The following is a 12,597-nucleotide window of genomic DNA, read 5'->3' as shown; positions in this document are numbered from 1 at the left end:
GTACTAAAAGGGGCCATGTGGAGTTTTATTTTCCGTGTCTTTTTCAAACTCTCTAAACATGAAAAAGATATCGAGTTACACCTTTGTCAGACTCGTTAAAACATTAAACGACATTGAATTCGTCGCCATGACAATCGTGAGCTTCTCCTTCCTAGGGCTCATTAAACTTACTAGGTCGGATTTGTCCGAAGGATGAACTTACAATGCAAGCACATGCTATCCCCTTCAAGCTTGCGATCAAAAATAATTGGGGTACCTGCCAAAAATGGTGGGGGAAAATTGGAAATTCTATTAGTCATGTCGGCAGCTCACTCTTGAACATGACATTTTCTGCTTTGTGTCGGGTTAGGATATCCTCCTTTTCATCATTGACCTTCCTGGGTTGGGCCGTTCATTTTTGCCTTCCATTTGATATCTGCCACATCATCATTACCACCATTCCTATGGATCCAAAAGCTGCCAAACTCCGGAATTGTGTCGCCGATATGTTCAAGAGTTAGTCCTTCTGCAGTTACACTTACTTCTGATTCTTTGTATCATCTGAAAGCATTTGCATCCATTTGTCTCATGTCAATGATGTGGGATACATCATGGCCCCGCTTCGATATGGTCGCTTCCTGTCGACTTCAATTCATCATCCAGGAAGCTAGCCAAGAGACTCCCTTCCAGTACCTTAGAGCTTGCATGCCCTAATGGAAAGTTCTTCACACTCGACAACAAGCTCACATCATTGGCTTTCAATCGGGTGATTTCACGGGTGTTCGACATCAGTTCCTTTATTCACATCCTGTGAACTGTGATGTTGGTACCTTGAGAGTCATTGTCATTATTGGTGGTTTCTCTCGCGCTTGTTAATGGTTCACATCATTGACCAGTAATCAAGCGACTTTCTAGCATGTTCGACTTCAACACATTCATTTACATGTTAGGATTTGTACTTTGATCAGGTCGTTTGGAGCGCAAGACCCTGGGCCCATATTACACCAATCCAGGTTGTGAGGCGATGTGAAATGATCACATTGATATACATGCATCTTTCAGATGGATGGCTGTGACCATATCATGAGTTGTTATATGTGATCCTTCTCATTATTGGATGGTTGCAACCATAACCTTGTTTGGTTATGATCCTTTCTATTGGATGGTTACATCCATGCCTTGGATCCATTTACATGATCATTCTCTAGATGGCTGCGTCCATACCACGATTCATGTATCATTATTCAGAGTTTTCAGTGATGTATATGTATCTATGCTTTCTTGCAGGTTTTTCGATGACATACTCCGGTTCCCCACTTCCACTTGTAAAGCATTTCACTCCTCACTCTAGTTCAGCCTTCACGCTTTAGGGGGCATCTGTTACACAACATTTTGTCACTGTCCCTGTACTCCCCGTCCACGATCCTAGAGGACCTCTACAATGAACCTAACATGCTTTCCCATCATGAAGAAAGTCCCAATATGTCCCTCTTCATGAGCAGAATAATTCCCCTTTGCATCACTTCCCAAGAATCTTCCTTTTACCCTAGTTTACAAGACCGACACTACTGACCAATTTCCTCCTCACGCCAATTTGCTAAAACTAGCCCTCGCACCGTACAGAGTGACTGGGCCCTTTTCCAGTCACGTCGATCTTCTTTTGGAAGGTTTTTTAAATATGGAGCTGAAGCTTCCATGTTTAGAAGCTTCGTAACGGAATTTTGGAAAATGGTCAGGCCGGATGGAGTCGAGGAAGTCAGTTTGGGCTCCTTTACCCTATTAGGATGGAACAAACTCAAGAGATAAGACCTTCTCCCATGATGAGAAGAACCATATCCCATCCATCCGAGCTATATAAACCTCTATTTTCCCAAGCTAAACTAGTTTTGGAGTGAGTTTGAATGATCAGCAAGTCATCTATAGCTTGTAGATTTCTAGTGTACGTTTGAGGGAGAATAGTGTGTTTTTGGTTTGGTTTGAGACTAGAGGGAAAGAGGCATTAAAACTTCCATTGTTGAGGCAATCCATGAAGTGCTAGCAAAAGTGTGGAAACCCGGATATGTCGGAGGAGACCAGCAACGTCAAGGCACTGGTTGTAATCTCTTTCTGATTTATATAAATGAAACTATTGATTGATTTCCTACATGAAGAGTAATTTTACATCTTTATGGATTAATTTTCCTTGAATATTAAGTAGGTTGAATACAATATTGTATGTTATCATGTTTGTTATCGTTGTTCTTTGCTTGTTTCAAGTATTCGAAGGAAGGAAACGAAAGATAGTTGGAGTGAGGAAGCAAGGTCATCACCAAGCAGAATAGCGTTCTAAGAGGTAGGCCCTCTTAATTGATTCTAGCTTAAGGAGATTTTCCATAGATTGTTTGTTTGTGGCTAGACCTGCTCTCTCGGGCTAGAGGAATTGTGTTAATTTTAGGTATGTTCTATGCTTAGAGCAATTTATTTCAATTTTCACAGTTAACTCAATATCTTTTCTAGATTAGCAATCACATTAGCATTAAAGTAAACTGCAAATAGAACATAAACATAAAACGCAAAATACAAGCCAAGACAAGAGGACACAAGATGTGGCGCTAGCCAGAGACAAACCCCAATGTGGGGAAACCCTTGATCAATTCTTCTTATATGTTCTTCAATAGTTCAGCGGAGAGAGAGTACGTTTACAACAGAAGTCAACACTTTGACTTATCTAGATGAGAGCATAGATCATCTCTAAGAAGATGATACATGAGATCAGTTGAGGACATGCTGCTTCAACTGATTCTCCAAGGTGACTCCTTCACCTATCGTTGTGCTTCATTTCTTCATCATGCTGCACCTCACCGCGCTGCACCATGTTGCACCCATCATCACTATGTTGCATCTCATCACGCTTCATTAATCATGATTGTACCCATCACTATATGCATTATGTTCCATTGGTGCACCATGTTGCCATACTGACCTATGTGTTGGCTGCACCTTACTTGCTTGTTGCCCCTTGCTTGCTTGTTGTCCCTATCATGCTTGTTGTCCTTAGCATGCTAGCTATACCAATACATGCTTGCTGCACAAAGTATCATACAACTGTACCAATGTTAGTTAGTTTTCCCTTGCATGTTGCTCTCCTTCGGAGACATATGCTCTAGTTGTTCCGGCAGTTCCCGGTAGTTCCGGTAGTTCTGGTTGTTCTGGCTGTTCCCAGCAGTTCTGGCAGTTCCGGCAATTTCGGCTATTCCTAACAATTCCAGAAGTTCCCAGAAGTTCCGGCTTCTGCCCTCTGTGTCAGCTTTCCCGGCTGTTCCGGTTTCTGCCCTCTGCGTCACCTTTTCCGATTGTTCCAGTAGTTCCCGGCAGTTTCGGCTATTCCCTGCAGTTCCTATAGTTCCGGCAATTCCGGCAGTTCTGGCTATTCCCGGCAGTTCCAGTAGTTCCGGCTTTTCCCAATATTTTTGGTAGTTCTGGCAGTTCCAGCGATTCCGGCTGTTCCCAGCAGTTCCAGCAATTCCATCTATTCCGGATTTTCTGGCTGTTCCAACTTTTCCTGGCAGTTCCAGCCGTTCCTAGTAATTCCGGCAATTCTCAACAATTCCAGTTATTCTCGACAGTTCCAGTTGTTCCCAATAGTTTCAGCAATTCCCGACAGTTCTAGCAATTTCGACTTTTCCAGGCAGTTCCAGCAGTTCCCGACATTTTCGGTAGTTTTGGCAATTCCCGACAGTTCTAGCTATTCCCGGAAATTCCAGCTTTTCCCGGCAATTCCGGCGTCTGCCCTCTGGATTAGGGCAACGTTATCCCTTAGGATCTCTCCTCCTACTAAAACCCAACGAAAATTAGAGAGGAAGATATCCCAAGTGTGTTGAAATGACTTGAAGGCCACCTCTATTTATACTAAAACGTTGAGCACAAGTAGGGTTTATTTGGTTGCTGGCCAACCTTGACGAATTGTCCCATAACACAAATAAATTCATATCTCCATGAATACTTATCGGAATCGGATGATCTTTAGATCAATCCTACACCTCTCGATGAGAGGGATCCAAAAAATATATCATCTTCCATCATAAGATGACCCACATGGATTTTGGCCCTAGTTTCCAATTTTAACAAATTGTTTGTGTCCGCACCGAGAATTTACCTACACCACAATGCTCATAACATAGTCGATTTTCGATTGCCCCTACTAGATGCGATATTATATTAAAGTGTTTTGATAACTCTGTTGGGTCCACCACACTATCGCAATCGGCGGTCCAAGGTCCACCACTCTATCATAATCGGCGGTCCGCAATACTATCGCAATCGGTGTTTTGACCGTGACATCCCTTTATGATTTTCGATATGATATGGCGAATTCGATAAAGTGTATTATAATGGAACCATCGGGTCCACAGTACATATCGCAATTGGGGGTTTTGGTGTGACATTTCTTTAAGACTGGCGATATGACTTCCGACAAGGTGGACGTGATATTACATTAGGGCGTGTTTTATTGAAGCAGTCGGGTCCGCAGCTCAAATCACAATCGCAGATTTTAATGTGACATATGATAAAGCCCGCTAATAAAGTCGTTGATATGTTATACTACCGATATGTTAAACTTCGATGTGTTGTGGACTTTTAAAGGGTTTTCCATGGTTTAATCTTCCGATTGGGTTCTTAGTTCTTCCCTTTAGCTCTTTCTTCGATGCGTTTTCCTCTTTGTTCCCTTTGATGTCGCTACTCTTCCAACGTAATGCTCTTGTTTCTTCACGGATATGCTATGCACGTAATGTTGTTGGATCTGCTCTACTTGGCTTCACATCATCATTTAGTATTCCAAAATATTTCCATATTTACATCAATGACAACTAGATCAACAATCTCCCCCTTTGTCATTAATGGCAATATTATTCTTCTCTCCCCCTTTGACATCAATGGCAAAAGAGTGCTCAAGGACTCCCCCTGTCGAACTACTCCCCCTATCATGCGGCATCTTAAGAATCGGTTTAGTGTGATGCTAGAGCAATAACCCCCATCTTTTGACAAAGATGTTCAAATGCTTCTCAAGGAACAGGTTTGGTGAAAATATCTGCAATCTGTTCCTTAGTATTGATATATTCCAACTTGATGTTTTGTTCAGCCACCTATTCATGGAGAAAATGTTACTTGATTGGTATATTTTTGGTCTTTGATTGCATCACTAGATTTTTACTGAGACTGATAGCACTTGTGTTGTCACAATAGATGGTGAGTGGTTGTTTAGTTTCTATGTTGACATCCTTCAAAGCTTCCTTCATCCATGGTATTTGTGTATAATAGTCAGTTGTGGCTATATATTCGGCGTCACTGTAAGATTTGTGTTTTTGGGATACCAAAGACCAAAGCCATGAGTTCCTTTCAAGTATCTGAGAATTCTTTTTCACAGCCAACAAATGGGATTACTTAGGATCTTATTAAAATCTTCCCACCATTCCTTTCAGGTCTTGTAGCAGTGAAGTATAAGAGAGCTCCAATTATTGACTTGTAAAGAGTTGCATCTATCAGGGGGGATTCATCATCTTTGCTCAATTTGCAATTTGTGGTCATCGGTGTGCTCATAGGTGCACATTCTTCCATTCCATATCTTTTAAGCATGTCTTTAAGATATTTTGTTTGAGAAATGAACATACATGTTGTGGTTTGTGATACTTGCAGTCCAAGGAAGAAGGATAGCTCACCAATCATTGACATTTTGAATTCTTTTGACATATTTTGAGCAAACTCATGGCTCATTTCATCATTATTGCTAGCAAAAATCATATCATCAACATATACAAGGGTGATTAGTAATTTATCCTTATCCATCTTCATGTAGAGATTACTTCCTGCCACCCCTTTTTGAAGTTTTTTTTGTTGTAGATAGTGATCCAATGTTTCATTCCACGCTCTAGGAGCTTGTTTCAAATCGTATAATGCCTTTTTCAACTTACATACAAATTATTTTCCTTCTGCTAGATCAAAACCTTCTGGTTGCTCCATGTAGACTTCTTCCTTGAGTTCCCCATTTAGAAATGTTGATTTTACGTCCATTTGATAGACTTTGAATCCTTTTGAGCAAGAAAATGCCAAGAACATCCTTATAGCTTCCATACGAGCTACCGGTGCAAAGGTTTCTTCAAAATCGATTCCTTTAATTTGTGAATAACCCTTATAGACAAGGCTTGCCTTATTTCTGATGATTTGTCCATATTCATTCATTTTGTTTTTGAACACCCACTTAGTTCCAATTATATTTTTATCCTTTGGACGAGGTACCAGCTCCCATGTCTCATTTTTCTCGATTTGAGACATTTCTTCTTCCATGGCTTCCACCCAATGAGGATCCTTGCTTGAGTAAAAGTTTCTAGTTCTATCACAGATAGGAGAGAAACATCATTTTTCTTTGGTGTATTTGTCATCCTTCTTCGAGTTTGTATTCCTTCATCTACATTGCCAATAATCTGCTCTTCCGAGTGATGTTTTTGGAGGAATTTCACTTTTGAAGAAGTTTGAGATGGTTCTTTTTGTTTTTGTTTTCATTGATCATTTTCCTCCTTTTCAAGTTCGTCTTCGCTTTCTTCAATAAAGGGGTCAACTTCATGATCTTCAATTTTCTTTTCTGGAAGGCCTTCACCAATATTTACATCAATAGTTTCCACTATTTTTCGTAGTCGATTATTGTAGCACTTGTAAGCTTTGCTTCTGGTAGAATATCCAAGAAATATTTCTTCGTCAACCCGAGAATTAAACTTTCCTAGTGAGTCATCATTGATCTTTATGAAGCATTTGCTTCCAAAAATCCTGAAGTATTTTTTTGAAGCAGGTCTTCCTTTCCATAATTCATAAGGAGTCTTCTCATTATTTGGTCTTAGTTGAGTTTGATTCAAGGTATAAACTATTGTCCCAACTACTTCCTTCCAAAATTTTAGCTGCAAATCAGCTACTAGTAACATAGTTCTTGCCATTTCTTGAACAATTCGATTTCTCCTTTCAACTACCCCATTTTGTTTAGGTGTTCTAGCAGCAAAGAATTCTCTTTCGATTCCATGTTCGTTACAGAATTCATCAAATTATTTTGATATGAATTCTCCCCCTCTATCTGTTTTAAGACATTTAATTTTGGGGTCCTTCTCATTTTCTACAAGAGCTTTAACATTCTTAAAACATTCAAATGCTTCAGATTTGTATTTTATGAAATATATCCACATCATTCTAGTATAGTCATCAACAAATAAAGAAAAGTACCTTTCTCCTTGGAGTGTTGGAGTTCTGGTTGGCCCACATAAATCTGCATGAATGATCTCTAGAGGTTTTGATGTGGAGAATTCCTTAGTCTTGTGGTTGGTTCTAGTTTGCTTTCCATGTTGACATGGGCCACATATAACTTGATCTAGTTTGAACATATTTGGAATGTCCTTTACTGCATTGATTTTGTTGATATTGATCAAGTTATCAAAACTTTTATGCCCGAGTGGCTTATGCCACAACCATCTTTCATTTGTTTGACTTAGATAACATTTATCTTTTTGTTCATAATGTAGACGTTATCTGATGTTCTAACTCCTTTGGCCACAAGTTCTCCTAAGAAAGAGTTCATTATTTCACAATTCTTAGTGTTGAAGACAACATTATGTCCTTGATCATAGCTTTGGCTAACACTCAAGAGAATGTGTTTGAGCCCATCTACCAGCAAAGAATTTTGAGCCTTTCCTTTTCCATTAATAAGGGTAATGGTTCCTTTTCCAACAATTTTGGTAGATTCACTTCCAAATGATACATTTCCTTCCTTTTTGTTTAATGAGACAAACTTCCTTTTGTCACCTGTCATATGTCTGGAGCACTCACTATCCACAAACCAAATATTTTCCTCACTGTGAGCACATAGAGCTAGACCACATTTATCCGTATTGGGATTTTCATCTTTTGCTTCTCTTCTTTTGAGGGGGAAATTTTGTTTTCTATGTCCATTATCATTACATAATGAGCAAATTGGATCAAATTTGGCCAAAGGATCAAAAGAGTTGAATTTCTTGATTTGTCCTTGCCCTTTGAGAATACATTGTTTGTTTATCTAATCCTTCAGTCTTGGTGCTTCATTCTTACGATCCATGCAATGTTTATCCTAATGACCAAAATTTTTACAATAATAACAATGCCCAAGAAAGATAGTTTGGCCCCTGTCATAATAGCCATGATTTGAATAAACCTTCTTTCTTGGAGTTGCTCTTTCTTCATTCTCTAGAGTTGAGACGGACCTTTAATGAGATGATTTTTCTTCTTTTGGATTGCTGCAAAGTACGTTGGCATAACTTCTTGCATTATCCTTAGTACTTGATGATTCTTCTTTAAAACCAATCTCGGACTTGTCACTTTGAGATTTCTGAGTGTTGAGAATGTGATCAAGTGTTTGAGAACTTTGCCAACTTCTTTTGATTTGTTCCAATTCTTTCTTGAGAGATACTATTTCAGCTTCATGTCTTTCATATATGATGTCCTCCCTTCTTTTAGCTTCCTCTTTATCTGTTTTAAGTGAGATGACCTTCTTTCGTAACTTTTCATTTTCTTCAATGGCACTTATTAGTAATTCGTTTGTATCTTCTTCATTTTCCTGTCTTGATTCATCATCTTCAGTGAATGCCATAAATAGTACTTCCTTGCTTCCAGCATAGTCATTTTCTTCATCTGATTCATCATTACTTCCTTTGGATGATTTCTTTTTGATGACCACATATTCATCCTCATCATATTCATCTTGTTTAGAGAGGAAATTCTTCTTAGTAAATCCTTTCTTTTTGTATATCCTCCTTTTTGAATCTTCCTCATCATCACTGTCATGCTTATGAGGACATTTTGTAGCATAATGACCTATTCTTCCACAATTGAAACAAATAAGAGGGTGATCATCGTCCATTTTTAGAATTTCAAACTGCCTCCTATGAGTTTGAAGTTTTTCCTTCTTAACTTTAAAATCCCCATCTTATAAGCTGACCCGCTTATCCCATACTTCTTTGGCCGAGTCACAATTCAAGACTTTTGTAAACTTAGAATCAATAATTCCATTAGTAATGGAATTTAGAGCTTTGGCATTTGCAATGTATGCTTTCCTTTCATCTTGATCAGTAGGAAGAGTGGGAGGAGCATTGTACCCATTCAAAACAGAGTTCCAAACTTCAGGTCCAAGAGACATTAAGTAGTAAGACATTCTCTTTTTCCAAAAACCAAAATTTGTGCCATCGAATAAGGGAAGCCTTCCTGTCATTTCTTGATTCTTCATTGTAACTAAGAATCCTTCTTCCAGCGGTTAGGTTGATTATGAAGAAACTGGCTCTTAAACCAATTGTTGGAAACACTGAGGGGTGGTGAATCAGTGTTTCTTTTCAATTGTTATTATTACCAGTTTAAATTCTTTACAATTTTAATCAAAGAAATGATTTTATTAAAAATAGAAAAAGATTGAATACAATATCTGATGAATTTTGCCAAGCACCAACTTGGACTTTGATGAGGCTCCAACCTCTAGGGCTCCGACCCTATCTTGTCAAGGCACCAACCTTGGATTTAGGAGCACCAACTCCAAGGACACCAATTTCTAAGGCACCAACCCCAAGGACTCTGACCCTATAGTTTTTCTTTGTCAAAAAATGTTTTGATTGTATTACACTGCTCCCTGTCCTTGTGATCTTTGTAACAGATCGCGGTCTACACTACATAACTACTTCAGGAGTGACTGCTTCTCACTGTCTTACTTCCAAGGAATATACTCATACATACTTCAATGTTGATGTAGTTTATTGCTTCCTTCAAACGATGACTGATGAACCCTTATTTCATTTACAAAACTGTTCTCTAGATTGTGTTATGTACTTCTTCCATAGATTACAGGTTCGAGCCCTTTTAGAGATTAACCCAACCAACAGACTTGCTCGACCTTCGACTTCCTTTTTGCTGGACCTTCGGCTTCCTTCTTCACATTGGACCTTCGGCTTCTGTCTTCGACCTTCGGCTCTCTCTGTTTCTTCAAGTTCACGAGTTGTGAACTGTCAATTCTTCTCTGTGCCCAATACCGAGATCGATACTTGAGGTGAGGCGTTTTAACCTATATTTATATGAGTCTCACCAATAACCAAGAGACACGTTCATTGGAGGGAGAGGTCGACTTATGAATATTCATTCAATTAATCACGGACTTGTTTATTTACAGAAAATTTCATAAGAGAGGTCGTACCCACATGAGTTCCCACATCCACGTCATCACCTCAATTGCAATTGCAACTTTCGTAGGTCTTTTACAAGTCGTGCTCATAACATAGTCGATTTCGCCTACTGGATGCAATATTATATTAAACTGTTTTGATAACTCTGTTGGGTCCACCACACTATTGCAATCAGCGATACGGGGTCCACCACTCTATCGCAATCAGCAGTGTTCAATATTATCACAATTGGCATTTTGGCCGTGACAACACTTTATGATTTTCAATATGAGACGACGGATGCGATAGGGTGTATTATAATGGAACCATCGGGTCCCCAGTACATATCGCAATCGGGGGTTTTTGTGTGACATTTTTTTAAGACTAGCAATATGGTTTCCGACAATTCGAACGTGATATTACATTAGGGTGTGTTTTATTGAAGCAGTCAGGTCCACAGCTCAAATCGCAATCGCAAATTTTAATGTGACATGTGATAAAGCTTGCTGATAAAGCCGTCGATATGTTAACCTTCGATGCGTTGTGGACTTTTAAAGGGTTTTCCACGATTTAATCTTCTGAATGGGTTCTTAGTTCTTCCCTTTAGCTCTTTCTCCGATGTCGCTACTCTCCCAACGTAATGCTCTTGTTGCTTCACAAATCCGATCTGCAAGTAATGCTGTTGGATGTGCTCTGCTTGGCTTCACATCATCATTTAGTATTCCAGAATATTTCCAAATTGACATCAATGACAATCTAGATCAACATATTGGTTATAAGTCTTTATATGAGGGTGATGAGGTTGAAAATCAAAGTTGGTAATGTAAGCCATTATAGTTTGGATAATGTATAGAAAATTGTAGATATGGACCTTGTAGACACTTACTTTGCAAAGTGGACAAGGTTAATATCTACCATTTATTTTTTTGTGCCCCTACTCTATGCAAGGTTGGAAAGAGGTTGAAAGCCTTACTAGGTTGAATGATGGTTTGGGGTCCCTATTAAAACACTAAGAGTTCTCCGAGTTCGAAGCGATATTTGAAGAATCTTAGTGTTTCCAATTATTGTTGCTCAAGGCATTTGACTCTCAAGGAATGCTAGTTTGTTTAAAGACAAGTCAATTTCAGCCATTAAGTGTGCTTCTCAAAGGCTAAATATCCTTCGATATGTTAAGCAAACCAAAATCCAAAGCCTCCAAGACAAGTTGTAGAAGAAAAAGTTGATCAATTAGGGGCTTTAGCTTATTTCAATGGTGATGCGCAAGGTGATCCATAGATTAGTTGTTATGAAACCAGCTCACAAAAAGATAGAAAAGAGAGATCCACGCCTTATAATTCAGCCTCTTCGAAGGGGCAACCTCCTTTACATTACATAAATGAACAATTCTTGGATGATACAAATGAAAATACCTCCTTTCTATATATAGGAGTCTAAGTGGTCCCAATACAATCAAAGCCTACATAACAATAATATTGTAGGGCACAACAGTAACAATGGTGGGCTTCTATGTGGCATAATAGTAACAATATGGGCACTACATGGGTACATCAATATAATAAGTGGGTTATACTAATAACAATAAGGGGTTACACTAGTAGTATAGGGGCCTAACATGCCCCTCTCCTTCAATAAGCGTTGTCCTCAACGCTTGAGTAGTTCTTGATGCTTCTATATAAAATTCTTGTCCTCCCATGTGGAATATTCAGCGGGTAAGTTCTTCCACTTGATGAGATACTCTGAAATTGATAGATTTCGTAGCTGTCGGGTTCTTGTTTCTGTGACTGCTCCAGGTTCCAATATGATTTTTCCTTCCTCTTCAATTTCTGGCAATATTGCTTGAATTGGGATCTTTTGCAACTTTTGAATAAGTGGCCATACTTCTTCGTTCTTCTTCCATTCATCCGTTGCTTCGTTTATCCAATTTGGTTGGATAATATAAATAGCACAAAACAATGCTTCCACATCCTCATCCTTGAAGCGTCTTCCCATTCGGTAAGGTCGCCATTTTTTAAGTGCATGTAGTATTGCCAACATTTCCTTCTCATAAATAGCTTTCTTGAGATGTAGCAGTAAAAATACCCAATCACTCACATCAAAACATTTTTCACTACGATGTTGATCTACCTGTTGTTTCATTTGATTTTGTACCGAAGTGGCGTTATCCTTTAAAAGTTGGAAAACTTGCTGTTGATGCTCGATATGATCTTTCTCTACTTGAACCTTTTTCTTCTTGATATGTCCTTCTATCTTTTGAGGAGTGGTAATTTCTTCCAGTCCTTTACAAGATATGGTCGGATTCATTTCTTGATGCTCGATGTGATCTTTCACTTCTTGAACATTTTTCTTCTTGATGTGTCCTTCTATCTTGATAGTTTGAGGAGTGGTAATTTCATCCATTGAATTACAAGATATGGTTGGATTCATTTCT

This window comes from Pinus tabuliformis, chromosome 5_2, assembly GCF_031772625.1.
Source record: "Pinus tabuliformis cultivar Carrire ecotype Pingquan chromosome 5_2, CPIR1, whole genome shotgun sequence".
Lineage (NCBI taxonomy): Eukaryota > Viridiplantae > Streptophyta > Pinopsida > Pinales > Pinaceae > Pinus > Pinus tabuliformis.
Note: the sequence above shows the minus strand (reverse complement) of the source record.